Source organism: Dasypus novemcinctus, chromosome 7 (genome assembly GCF_030445035.2).
Source record: "Dasypus novemcinctus isolate mDasNov1 chromosome 7, mDasNov1.1.hap2, whole genome shotgun sequence".
In the NCBI taxonomy this organism is placed as follows: domain Eukaryota; kingdom Metazoa; phylum Chordata; class Mammalia; order Cingulata; family Dasypodidae; genus Dasypus; species Dasypus novemcinctus.
The window spans coordinates 118,638,730-118,651,397 of NC_080679.1; positions in this window are offsets into that span (position 1 = coordinate 118,638,730).

Here is a 12,668-nt window from a genome sequence, read left to right on the forward strand (position 1 = left end):
TTTCTTGGTAGGGATTGTAACATTTTGTTGGTGTTTCTGCCTCTGGCTTGCTAGATGATTTATTCTGGGTGCAGTTTCTCCCTTTAGTTTAGGAATTTGTTGTCTTTTCTCCTTTGCTGGTTATGTAGTAGGAGCCAAGGATGTACCTGTTGCTGTGAGCTCTGAAGGCTGAAGCTGCCCATGTTGCCTCAGGAATTGATGAAGCTTCTCCCACCTTTCTCCTCTGTCAGCGGTAGGGACAGAGCTGCAGCCATGTATAATAATCCAGGTTGGGCACAGCAGGACTGTCTGTAGTAGCCCAGAGACACTGATGAAGCTTCACACCCCTTCCTGCCCTTCCTTAGGCAGGGATGGAGCTGTAGTTGTGGTTAGCAGTGTATGCTGTGTGGATCCAAAATGACCACAGTTGTCCAGGTAAACTGATGTAGCACCAGACCCTCTCCCTGCCAGGGGTGGGAATGGACTCTCTAGAGTGCCCAACAATCTTATGTATGTGGGTCAAATGCGCCTGCAGTTGCCCTGAGAGGCTGAGGGAGTACTGTCCCTTCTGCCCTTTGGAGGTGGGAACAGAAACACCCATGCTCAACAGTTCAGTCCTGTAGGCAGAAAGTTTTACCTGCCATTGCCCAGAGAGGCTGAGGAAGCACCAGCCCCCTCCTAGCCTATTGGGTGATGAGGGTGGTTCTATGGGTACACAACAGTTCAGTCCCTTTTGGCTGAGAATACTTACCATTGCCTGGAGAGGATAGGTAAATACCAGCCTCCTTCTATCTTCTTAAGGCATGTGGTTGGATCCACAGGCACCCAACAGTTCAGTCCCTATTGGGGACTCCATTTTCCAGAGAGGCTATGGAGATACCAGACCCCTCCTATCCTATTGAGGGTGGGAATGGATTCACAGGCATCCAATATTCCAGTCCCTGTAGGCCAAAGGTCTGCCATTGCCCCAAAAGGCTCTTGAAACACCAGCCCCCTCTGTCCTATTGGGGGATGAGGGTGGGTCCACAACTGTGTGGGCCAAAAGCACCTGTAGTTTCCTAGAGAGGCTGGGCAAACACAATCCGTTTCTTGTCCTATTGGGGATGGAGGTGGAGCTACAGGTGCTCAGCAGTCAGGATTTTGCAGGCCAAAACGGCCTGAAGTTGCCCTGAGGGAACAGCAGCCCCCTCCTATCCTGGGGGGTGGGGGTGCAGAGATTATAGGCTCAAAAGCACTTGACAAACCTGTTTGTTGCCTGTCATTGCTCAGATAGGCCAAGGATACCCAGCTCCTCTCCTATTCTCTTGGGGTGTGGGGATGCAACCCCAGATGTCTGACTATTCAGGCTGTGCCAGTGGAGAGCATTTTCAGTTGCCTGGAGAGCCTTTGTGCATATTCTGCCAGCTATCTTTCTGCTGGAGGTTGGGCTGGAGCCTAGGCTACGGCTGCAGATAGATCTTGGTGGAAAGAGGCTAGTTCCTAATTTCACTGAATTTTAGTCACCCAGGTTTCCCCTCATGCTGGGGGTGGAGTTGAAATGGTGGCTACCAGACTCTTTTCTGCTTGGACAGGCTCAAACCCTAGCTGTCTCTAGGATTATACTTTAGACAGCCAAGTGGTGGTGCACCTCCCTGCCAGAGATGGGACTGGGGTTAAGGCTAGACCTGCAATCTAATCTGGGTGGAAAGAAGCTGTCTGCAGATTCTGCCAGCTACCTTTCTGCTGGCATTGTGATTCTGCCAGCTACCTTACAAGCATTGTGATTTTCAGTCAGTCCTACTTCCGTTCATGCCTGGGGTGGAGTCAAAATGGCAGCCACCTGCTTTCCTCTGACCTGGACAGGCTAAAAGTTTAGTTGTTCCTAGGATTCTACTTCAGCCTGCTTAATCCACTAATCAATAGCTGAAGTTGGTGCCACACCACATCTTCCTCCCTTGTTTTTTTGAGAGAAATGGAGCTTCCAACTCCAGCCACAGAATAGCTCCCAAGATGGCTTGCATGCCATGGGCTCCGACCTCTGTGGTGTGGAGGTCTCTACTCACAAGTCCTCTGTGCAGATGGTAGTCTCCTCCTTCCACACTCTCAAGGATGTTGCAGGATACTCCTCTGGTCTCCTGGGTCCTCCAAACAGGTGCTTTAGGTAGCTCTGGGTGATCACCAACTACCCTGTATCACGAACTTACTCCAGGAGCTCCTTATTCTGCCTCCATCTTGGCTCTCCCCCATGCCCTTTCTTGAGAGAGGGAGTTCCCTTTCAACAGTTGTGGGAATTAGACTTGTGTGTCTAGACTTGGTAGGAGTGAATATAAGAAAAGTTAGGTTGGGGTGGAGGATAAGTCAAAGCCAGGGAACAGTTTGGCCCCCTGAAGGACAATATTTTAAGGGAGTAAAATATGGTGAGTGGGTTTTGTGTTTTTGCACTGTGGCAGATTGAGATAACAGAAAAAAAAAACATGCTATTAATATTAACCCACATTCCTGTGGGTGTAAACCCACTGTAAATAGGATCTTTTGAAGAAGTTATTTTTAGTTACAGTGTGGCCAGTAGAATCAAGATGGATCTTAATCCTGTTACTGGAGGTCTATGAAGAGAAAGCCATGGGGAGGATCCAGAAGCTGGAAGTTACTGGAACCTGGAAGAGAAAGGAGAGGACATCACCACCTGGTGGAAAGGCCAAGGAACTCAGGGATCACTGGCCAGCTAGAATGATACCTACCCATGAGGCCTCTGTAAACATGCGCCAATAAATTCCCATGGTTAAGTCAACCCATTGTGTGATATTTGTTGTAGCAACTGTAGAACTAAAACAAAAACCATAAAAAATAATTATGCTGGTATTTCAAGTTGACATACTTTGGAGTAAACAGGCTTAATATAACAAACCAGGCTGCATTTCATCCTGAACAAGCAGAAGATACCACCAATCTGAGCTGAGAAGCCACAGTCACCAAACTTTCTCCTGCCTGATATCTCCTACTGTATTTTGCCAAGAATGTATTGTTTGGACCTATGTAAGTTACCCACAATTTCTATAAGATGTGTGCATCAGAGTGCTCTTTTTATCAATCTTGCCTCCAGACTTTGGCAGGAATAGGACAAGGACCCAGCTGTGATTGGGAATGTGTCGTTATAGGGGCAGGGTCTAGTGGCCCAAGACTAATCACTAAAAAAGCCCTTTAAAAACAAGATTCCCCTAAGGAATACATAAATGGTCTTGGAGGAAAGGTTGTGGATTCTCTAAAAATTTGTATACATATATTTTTCTAGGAAAAGAGTCCATGTATTTCAAAAGATTTTCAAGGCAATCTATGCTCATCTCCCAATTATTAAGATTTATTGATCTCAAACAAGGCTAGAGTGCATATTCTTTAGGCAATTCTCCAGGAAAATGATATCTTAACACTGACCTTTAGATAAGGATCAGAGAATAGAGAATTTGTAGTTTTGTTCTTTGGCAAGAACCTGGACAGCAACATTCAATATTGCCAAATAAGGGAAAATTCATGTATTTATTCCCACACATACAATATTTCCTCTCCCTCCCATCCAAAGAACTCAGTGTCGACCATTCTACAGTCATTTGGCATTTGAAGCAAATTGGAAAGGTGAAATAGCTCGATAAGTGAGTGCCTCATGAGCTGACCAAAAATGAAAAATTTCATCATTTTGAAGTGTTATCTTCTCTTATTATATGCAGCAACAATGAACCATTTCTCAACTGGATTGTGACATGTGGCAAAAATTGGATTTTATGCAACAATCAGCAACAACCAGCTCAGTGGATGGACCAAGAAGAAACTCCAAAGCACTTCCCAAAGCCAAACTTGCACCAAAAAAGTCATAGCCACTGTTTGATGGTTTGCTGCCAGTCTGATCCTCTATAGCTTTCTGAATCTCAGCAAAACCATTACATCTAAGAAGTATTCTCAGCAAATCGATGAGGTGCACCAAAAACTGCAATGCCTGCAGGTGGCATTGGTTAACAGAAAGGGCCCAATTCTTCTCCACAAAAATACCCAACTGTATGTTGCACAACCAATGCTTCAAAAGTTGAATGAGGGAAGCAGATGTGGCTCAAGTGATAGAGCTTCTGCCTACCAGGTGGGAGGACCTGGGTCTGATCCCTGGGGCCTCCTGGTGGAAAGGAAGAAGAAAAAGCATGCCTGTGCAGCAAGCCACTGCCTGCGTGAGAGCCTGCACAGTAAGCCAGTGCCTGTGCAAGTGCCCTCATGGTGAACCAGTGCTCCATGCAAGTGAGTCATGCAGCAAGATGATGATGCATCAAAAGAGAGACAAGGGGAGAATCAAGGTGAAGTGCAGCAGAAACCAGGAACTGAGGTGGTACAATTGACAGGGAACCTCTCTGCCCATCAGAGGTCTCCAGGATCAAATCCCGGTGAATCGTAGAGGAGAGAAAATGAGAAGAGAGGACAATGCAGACAGCAAAAACAGCAGGGTGGGAAGAGGGGAAAGGGGGAAAATAAATAAATAAATAAATCTTTTAAAAAAAAGTTGAATGAATTGGGCTATGAAGTTTTGCCTCATCTGCTATATTCACCCGACCTTTCTCCAACCAACACTTCTTCAAGCATCTTGACAAGTTTTTGCAAGAAAAACACTTTCATAACCAGCAGGGTGCAGAAAATGCTTTCCAAGAGTTCATCAAATCCTGAAGTATGGGATTTATGCTGCAAGAATCAACAAACGTATTTCTTGTTGGCAAAGATGTGTTGATTGTAATGGTTCCTATTTTGACTAATAAAGATATGTTTTAACCTAGTTATAATGATTTAAAATTCATGGTCTAAAACCATAGTTCCTTTTGCACCAACTGAATAACATCTTTTTACTGCCTTCATTTATGCATCCCCCATATAAATTTTGATAGCGTATTTCTCAAAGTTATTGCAAAGATTAAATGAGATATTTGAAGTAAGCACTTAGCACAACAATTCCCATGGTCTATGTTCTCATTAAATATACCATCTTAAATGATAATAATTATAAACTATAGCTATATTAAAGCTTTCATGCCATTCTATGTTTAGAGGAATTCCTAATGTTGCCACAATCTGGCCTACCTTCCTTGGCACTGTGCTATGTTCTGGAACACTGAGTGTCAATGATTTCTCTCTTTATCATCAAAGCTATATTTCAATGTTTTGTTTCATCAGAAATCTGCTCTTTGCTAGAGTTAATCTGTCAACTGAGGTTTTGTTTGAATATCAATATTTATAACAGTTGAGTTAAAATCTGCCTTTAAGGAAGACTCAATGACTGAATGAGTTGGTAGAGCTATCAGGATAGGTTGTGCATTGCTGCATTAAAAAATGATCCCCAAGTCTTAGTGACTTCATTTTTAAAAAATATACTTTTTAATTTTTAAAAAAAGATGCTTAGACTACATAGATGTTACATAAAATATATAGGGGATTCCCATATGTCCCACTCCCAACCCCTCCCACATTTTCCCAAATTAGCAACATCCTTCATTAGTGTGGTACATTTGTTACAAATGATTAACACATTTTGGAATATTGCCACTAAGCATGGATTATAGTTTACATTGTGGTTTACACTCTCCCTCTCTCGCACAATTTTGTAAGTTATGACCAAATACATAATAGCTTGTATCTGTCATTGCAATGTCACTCAGGACAATTCCCAAGTCCCCAAAATGTGTTCATATTATACCTTTTTTCCCTCTCTCTCCCTCAGAACCTCCAGTGATAGAAGTTTTTCCACTGCTAGAATCACAATGAGTCTATATTAGAATACCAGTAAGTCTACTCTAGTCCATCATTCATTCCCCATTCCTGAGGATTCTGGAATGGTGAAGCCCACTCCACCTCTAATTGGAGGGGCTTAGATCCCATGGGGCAGATGAAGGAGACTATCTTGCTTGCAGTTGTAGACTCTCTCTGGTCCTTGGGATAGTTGTTGTCCATCATCATCTCCTTGTTAGTTGTCCTGGGTAAGTCCAATGAACTGGAAAGAAGGTTTTGCAACTCTGCTGAGATTCAGGGCCCAGTTGGCACATGGACAGCCCAAATATTTAAGTCTCTTGGACATATACCTCTCAACTGTACCACCAAATATAGGTTCAAATAGAAGGGGCAGAAGACCCATGTTTAGGGAAATCACAACTGAATCCAATTCTGTCACACTGGGGAGCATAAATTCCCAAGTAAGTCCCACTGGTAGGGCACCAAACCCCTGAGCTGTCTGCCCTTTCTATACTGTTTGGATGTCTCTGCTATTTGAAGGAATATTTACTTTGGCAGTCAATGAGATCCTGCTGAGATGTACATAGCATGTCAGGAATGAACTCCTGACTCATTTTGAAGTCTCTTAGTCAAATAAACTTATTTGTCTTTACTCTTTTCCCCTTTTGGTCAATATCTTTTTCCAGTTGCATTGCTAGTTGGTGCTTGGTTGTAATCCCTTGGTGCCAGGGAAGCTCAACCCTGGGATTCATGTCCCACACTGGGCAGAAGGTAGTGCATTTTTGTGCCGAGTTTACCTTGTAGAGAGGACATATTTGAGCAACAAGGAGGCTCTCAGGAGGTACTTATTGACTTTAAACAACAGAAGTTTATTTTATGCTCATGCTACATGTCCATGATAAAGTGGTTATGGGTTCTTGTTATGTACCTTCCTCTTGTGTCTCAGAGCAGCTACCATCCTGATCATATTAGAGGAGAAAAGAGCTCTCAAAGGTCTCCTGCTGGCACTTAATTACCCCAGCTTAGAGATGTTTCTGGGACTTCCAGTTGTCACTTATTGGCCAGAACTCTAGTCACAGGGCTATGCTTAACCACAAGGAGAAAGAATAAGATGTACAATCCTACCATGTATCCTAAAGGGTGGTGTATCAGTCAGTGTCCTCCAGAGAAATGGAACCAATTGGATATGCATACACATGTGTGTGTCTAAAGAGATTCATTTTAAGGAATTTGTTCATATGATTATAGGTACTGGCAAGTGTGAAAACTGTTGAGTTAGGCTAACAGGTTGGAAATTCAGAGAGGAGTTGATACTGTAGTCTTGATTCTAAAATTCGAAGGGCAGATTGGCAGGCTGGAACTCAGCAAGATTTGACATTACAGTCTAGAGGCAGAACGTATCCATCTCAGGGAAACCTTGGTTTTTGTTCTTAAGATTTTTAACTGATTGAATGAGGTCCACCTACATTATCAATGACAATCTCCTTTAGTTAAAATCAACTAATTATAGATAATTAATCACATTTGCAAAATAATTCAGACTGGTGCTTGATGAAACAAACTGGGCACTAAAGTTTAGCCAAGCTGATACATAAAATAACCATCACAGGTGGAAAACCAGAAATATTTGGTGAATAATTTTATAATTAAAATAATTGGTAATAATGACATTTTAGGCTTCATCTGGTAATTAGTTTTGAACACAAAGGCCATTGGCTTCCCTCAAATCATGCTACATAGATGACTACCTAGAACAATTTCCATGTAAAAAATTTAAATGCTTTAGAGGTTCAAGGTGATATCTTGGGATATTGTAAAGGGAGGAGAAGAGATTGCTTTTTTCATTTTTTAATAACCACATTGAGTTTGGGTTGGGTTTGTGTTAGGTGTGCCAGGGCTTGTGTTGATATGTCCACACAAAAGTGGGCTTTTGCATAGCATTCTCCTTGCATAGTGTGTGAAATGACACAAGGAAAAGACTTCTAGTAGGTGTGGAGAGTACTTATTAGGGGAGGGATTTTTAGCATCAATCTGGGGTAATCCCTTTTGAGGGAGGGATTTTTTTTCCCCCACTCTAATCCACATTTTATTCCTCCATCCTGAGGACCCTGGGATGGTGATGTCCACTCCACCTCTGAATCAAGAGGGGGCTTAGATCCCACATAGCTGAAGGATGGGCTTCTCCTACTTGCAGTTGTAGACTCTCTCTTTTCCCTGGTGTGGTGGTTGACCATCTTCACCTCCCTGTTAGGTGACTGGATAAGTCCAATGAACTGGAGAGTAGGTGTTGTAACTCTGCTGAGGCTCAGGGTCCAGTTGGTACATGGACAGTTAGGGAGGGATTTGAATAAATGGAGGTAGAGAATGTAGAAGAATATTTCTTGTCCTTCAGGTGACAAAAAGATCTCCTGTGTAGAGTAATAGTAATAAGAGAGAACAATGTATCAGGATAATTTAGGTCAATTTTAGTCATACCTATGTCTTCCATGATCTGAGAATTTTCCATTTTGCTTTGGAAATTTTTACTATATTATGTCTCAAATCTTCATAGTTATCATGTGAATTTGGTAGAGATTATTTTGCTTTATGGAAGATGATATTGAGATAGCAAAAGGCAGGAAGAAAAACTAACACAAAATATTTTTTGAACAGCTATTATGTGTCAGGCACTCTACAAGGCACTTTTGCATGTTATTTTATTTTAAGTTTTGAATACCTTTATAAATTATGTATTATTTTTATCATATCAGGCAGAAAACTAAGCTCAGAAGGTTGAAGTGGGTTGCATTCAAATGTCATTAGAACCAAGGTTTCCTGATTAAGCACCTTCTTCTTGGGCTATGCAATCACCTTTTTCTGCCTCACTCAGGTTTGTTAGGATGGAAGGCATGTTTTTGAATTAGTGCTGCCTCTATTCATATTTCTCATTAACACATTTCATTTTCACTAAAATGATTTAAGTTAAGTCTTGCATTTTGTTTTGTGAACAAGGTGATCATAGAGAATGCTCTTCATTGAGAGGGTTGATTGAATTGACATCCTAAACATGCCAATGCAGTGTTAAGATTTTCTAAACCAGTGAAGCAAGATGAAAGAATCATCAATGAATCCTACCTGATAATCAAATGTTGTTACATTTATGGTTGCCTTTTTTGCAATTTCAACTGGATTTAATATAGATGACTTCAGTAATTTCTGAAATATTCCCAATGTATTTTTAATAGTTTAGCAGAGGGATGCATTGGATTCAACACAACAGCATTGGTGATGGTATATCTATATCTGTATCTATCTATCTATCTATCTATCTATCTATCTATCTATCTATCTATCTATCTATCTATCTATTTTAGGAGGTACCGGGGATTGAATTTAGGACCTCATACAAGGGAAGCAGGCACTCAACCACTGAGCCACATCTGCTCCCTATGATGATTTTTTAAAAAAAAGATTTATTTATTTATTTAATTTCCCCCCCTCCCCCGGTTGTCTGTTCTCTGTGTCTATTTGCTGCGTCTTGTTTCTTTGTCTGCTTCTGTTGTCGTCAGCAGCACGGGAAGTGTGGGCAGTGCCATTCCTGGGCAGGCTGCACTTTCTTTCCCCCTGGGTGGCTCTCCTTACGGGGCACACTCCTTGCAGGTGGGGCTCCCCTATGCGGGGGACACCCCTGCGTGGCGCGGCACTCCTTGCACGCATCAGCACTGCACATGGGCCAGCTCCACACGGGTCAAGGAGGCCCGGGGTTTGAACCGCGGACCTCCTATGTGGTAGACGGACGCCCTAACCACTTGGCCATGTCCGTTTCCTATGATGACATTTTTAAAGATCGAAAAGGCAATATTTGTTTACCCAACTTAATAAACACCTGTGCACACAGACACATAAACCCATAGAGGTCTTGGGATTTTGGGTGGTTTTATTTTTCATTATTGAACAACTCCTTGGGATTTTCAAATTTGACATTTATGGCTTTTCTTCTTTGCCAGAAACCCCAAAAAGTTCACGATATGTAGTGACTTGACATTTTCTTGAAGGATGAATTTAAATCATGGAGTTGGTGAGAAAGCTAATTTGTGGAGTAAATTCTATAGCTAGGAAGTGAGCCCAGCCCACAGCCAAGCATTTGCGTCTCAACCTAGATGTGTTATTTTATACTCTCTATCTCAGGATATATAAATAATAGAGTAAGTTATATTCTATAGTAGCAACCAAGACTGGTGAATTAAGGAAGTTCTTAGTCATATTCCTTCTGATATTCTTGGACAGTGGCTTCCAAGGGGGTGGTGGAAAATATTTAGGACTTTTACTTCTCTTTATATTTTAGCCACTTGTTTTTTTTTTTTTTTAAGATTTATTTCTTATTTATTTCTCTCCCCTTCCCTGCCCCCCCCACTTGCTGCTCTCTGTGTCCATTTGCTATGTGTTCTTCTGTGTCTGCTTGTATTCTTGTCAGTGGCACTGGGAATCTGTGTATCTTTTTGTTGCGTCATCTTGCTGCATCAGCTCTCCATTTGTGTGGCACCACCCTGGGCAGGTTGCACTTTTTTTGCCCTGGGTGGTTCTCCTTATGGGGTGTACTCCTTGTGAGTGGGGCTCCCCTTTGCAGGGGACACCCCTGCATGGGATGGCAGTCTTTGCATGCATCAGCACTGCACACGGGCCAGCTGATCACATGGGTTTGAACCCTGGTCCTCCCATGTGGTAGGTGGACACTCTATCCGTTGAGCCAAATCCACTTCCCTGGCCACTTGTTTTTGTAATAAAGTTTTATTGGAACACAGGCATGCCCATTCATTTACAAATTGTCAAAGGCTTCTTTCACACCACAAACTAATTATGGCAAAGACCATGTATCTCACAAAGCCTAAAATATTTACTATCTGACCTTTTAAGAAAAAATTTACTGATTTTTGCTTTAAACTTACCTTTTAATTTTTTGAATGTTTAATACTGTACTTTATATAATAGTATATTAGTAGTACATGTGCATAATTTGTAAATAGATATATAGTATACACATATTAGAAGTAAATTTTAAAAATTATTTACTCATGTGAACACATTAAAAAATGTTTACAGATCACAGATTTAGGGCTTATTTATGAAATACAGATGATTGTCTTTGTTTTGTTGTTGCCATTATAAAAGGCACACATTTCATTTTGTGCAATGTTTGTATGCGGTGTCTATGAGGGAAATAAAGAGCATAGGAACACACTATGGGAGGAATCTTGATAGTAGAATTTCTGTGCTGACATTCCTTGTATCCAAAAGCTAGAGACAAGGGGGCAGGGAAGAGAAGAGAAAGAGGAAAAGAACAGTGGGAAAAAAGAGAAGTAAAAGAGACAAGTTGCTGTTTGACCTGTAGTGCCTGCTCAGAGCTGGTTTATACTCCTGGGTTAGATTCAGCATTAAAATAAACTCTAATCTGATTGTAGTAAGAAGCTGCCTGCATTGAGTGATGTGAAGCCTTTGAAAATCTCATCCCATTAATTAAAAAACAAAAACCAAAATTCCTCCTTTGGGTTTTGTCAAGACCTGAAATTCTCCCCTTTATTAACCCCTTGGATTATGGGATTTAAAGTTGTCTTTAAAATATATTTCTGTTTTGATGCTGAGAGGAACAACACAATAAGCCATCTCCAGCCATTAATTCTTTCTCTCAGTGAGGTCTTTGGATTGCTTTGTGCTCAGTTGCTTGGTTAAAAAGTAGTTAAAGAAACCCTGAATACAAAATCATTCCTAAGTTTTGGTAAGAACAAGCCAACTGCATCAATGTCTGTGTGTCCCAGGCATGGCAGAGATGGACCAGATGGTCTTGTGGCTGGGGAAGAAAGCCTAACGGGAAAGCCTGTCCCATCCCAGGCAGCTCTGTTCCCTGGCCCATTTGAAGACTGGTTAAATCAGAACAAGATCATCAAAAGCTTTTCTGCCTGTGCTGGAAGTTTCATTAGTTAGTAAGGTAATAACAAGGACTATATATTACCAAGGACCCATGCCCCACTGAGAATTTCTTCTATGTGTATTAATCTCAGCAGAGCAAAGCCATTCCAAGCTTAAAACTAATCTGCATTAATGAACAGCCTCCTCGATTTCCATTTTTATGATGTGTGCAGCATGGTGATTTGTTTCTTCCCTGCTTGCACTGGGCTGACTGATGAATCACCTTCTCTGAGAAGCTTGTCTCTGAGTGGTGGCATTGCAAATGGGTGCAAATAAAAAATCTGTTATTATTTCATTAAATGGATGACATAGACTCCTAGCTTCCAAAATAATAATCCCTTCTGCTCACATGGTTGCTTGAGGCTTCTGCCTTGTGATGTGGGTGGTTGTTGAGTCTGTTCCTGTGCTAGCACTGAGACACCCAGGCTTTGCTGCTAAAGCAGCTGGTACCCATTGTGTGTACTCTGAGAGCCTGAGAACTGCATCAAGAAGGAGGCAGGAAAGAGGGCTGTAGGATATCACCAATTGTCAGAGCTGGGGATTTGGAATGAGTGAAAAAGTGCATTTAGAATAAGAATCAAATCCAAAAGGCAGGGGATAGTGGGGTGAGAGTGTGTGGAGGAGGAAAAGGAAGAAAAACAGAGTGGAATCCAGATGGAACATTCTTGGGTTTGAAAATTTTATATTCCCCAAGATGACATCATCATCATAATCATTGTCTTCATCATCTAGTCTGGCACTATGATAATTGCTTTATGTCTTTCTTATTTTTAATCCTCAGAACAAACTCGTGAGAGAGAGAAATGATTATTCATATTTCTTTTCTCTTGTTAATATATATAATTTAAAAATCATAAAATTCACACTTTTGAAATGTACAGTTCAGTGGTTTATTCATAGAGTTGTGCAACTGCTTAATTACAGCTGTTGCCACTAATTCCATTCCCTTCTACCCTCCAGCCCCTAGTAACCACTAATCTACTTTTATCTCCATGGATTTATCTTTTCTGGACATTTCA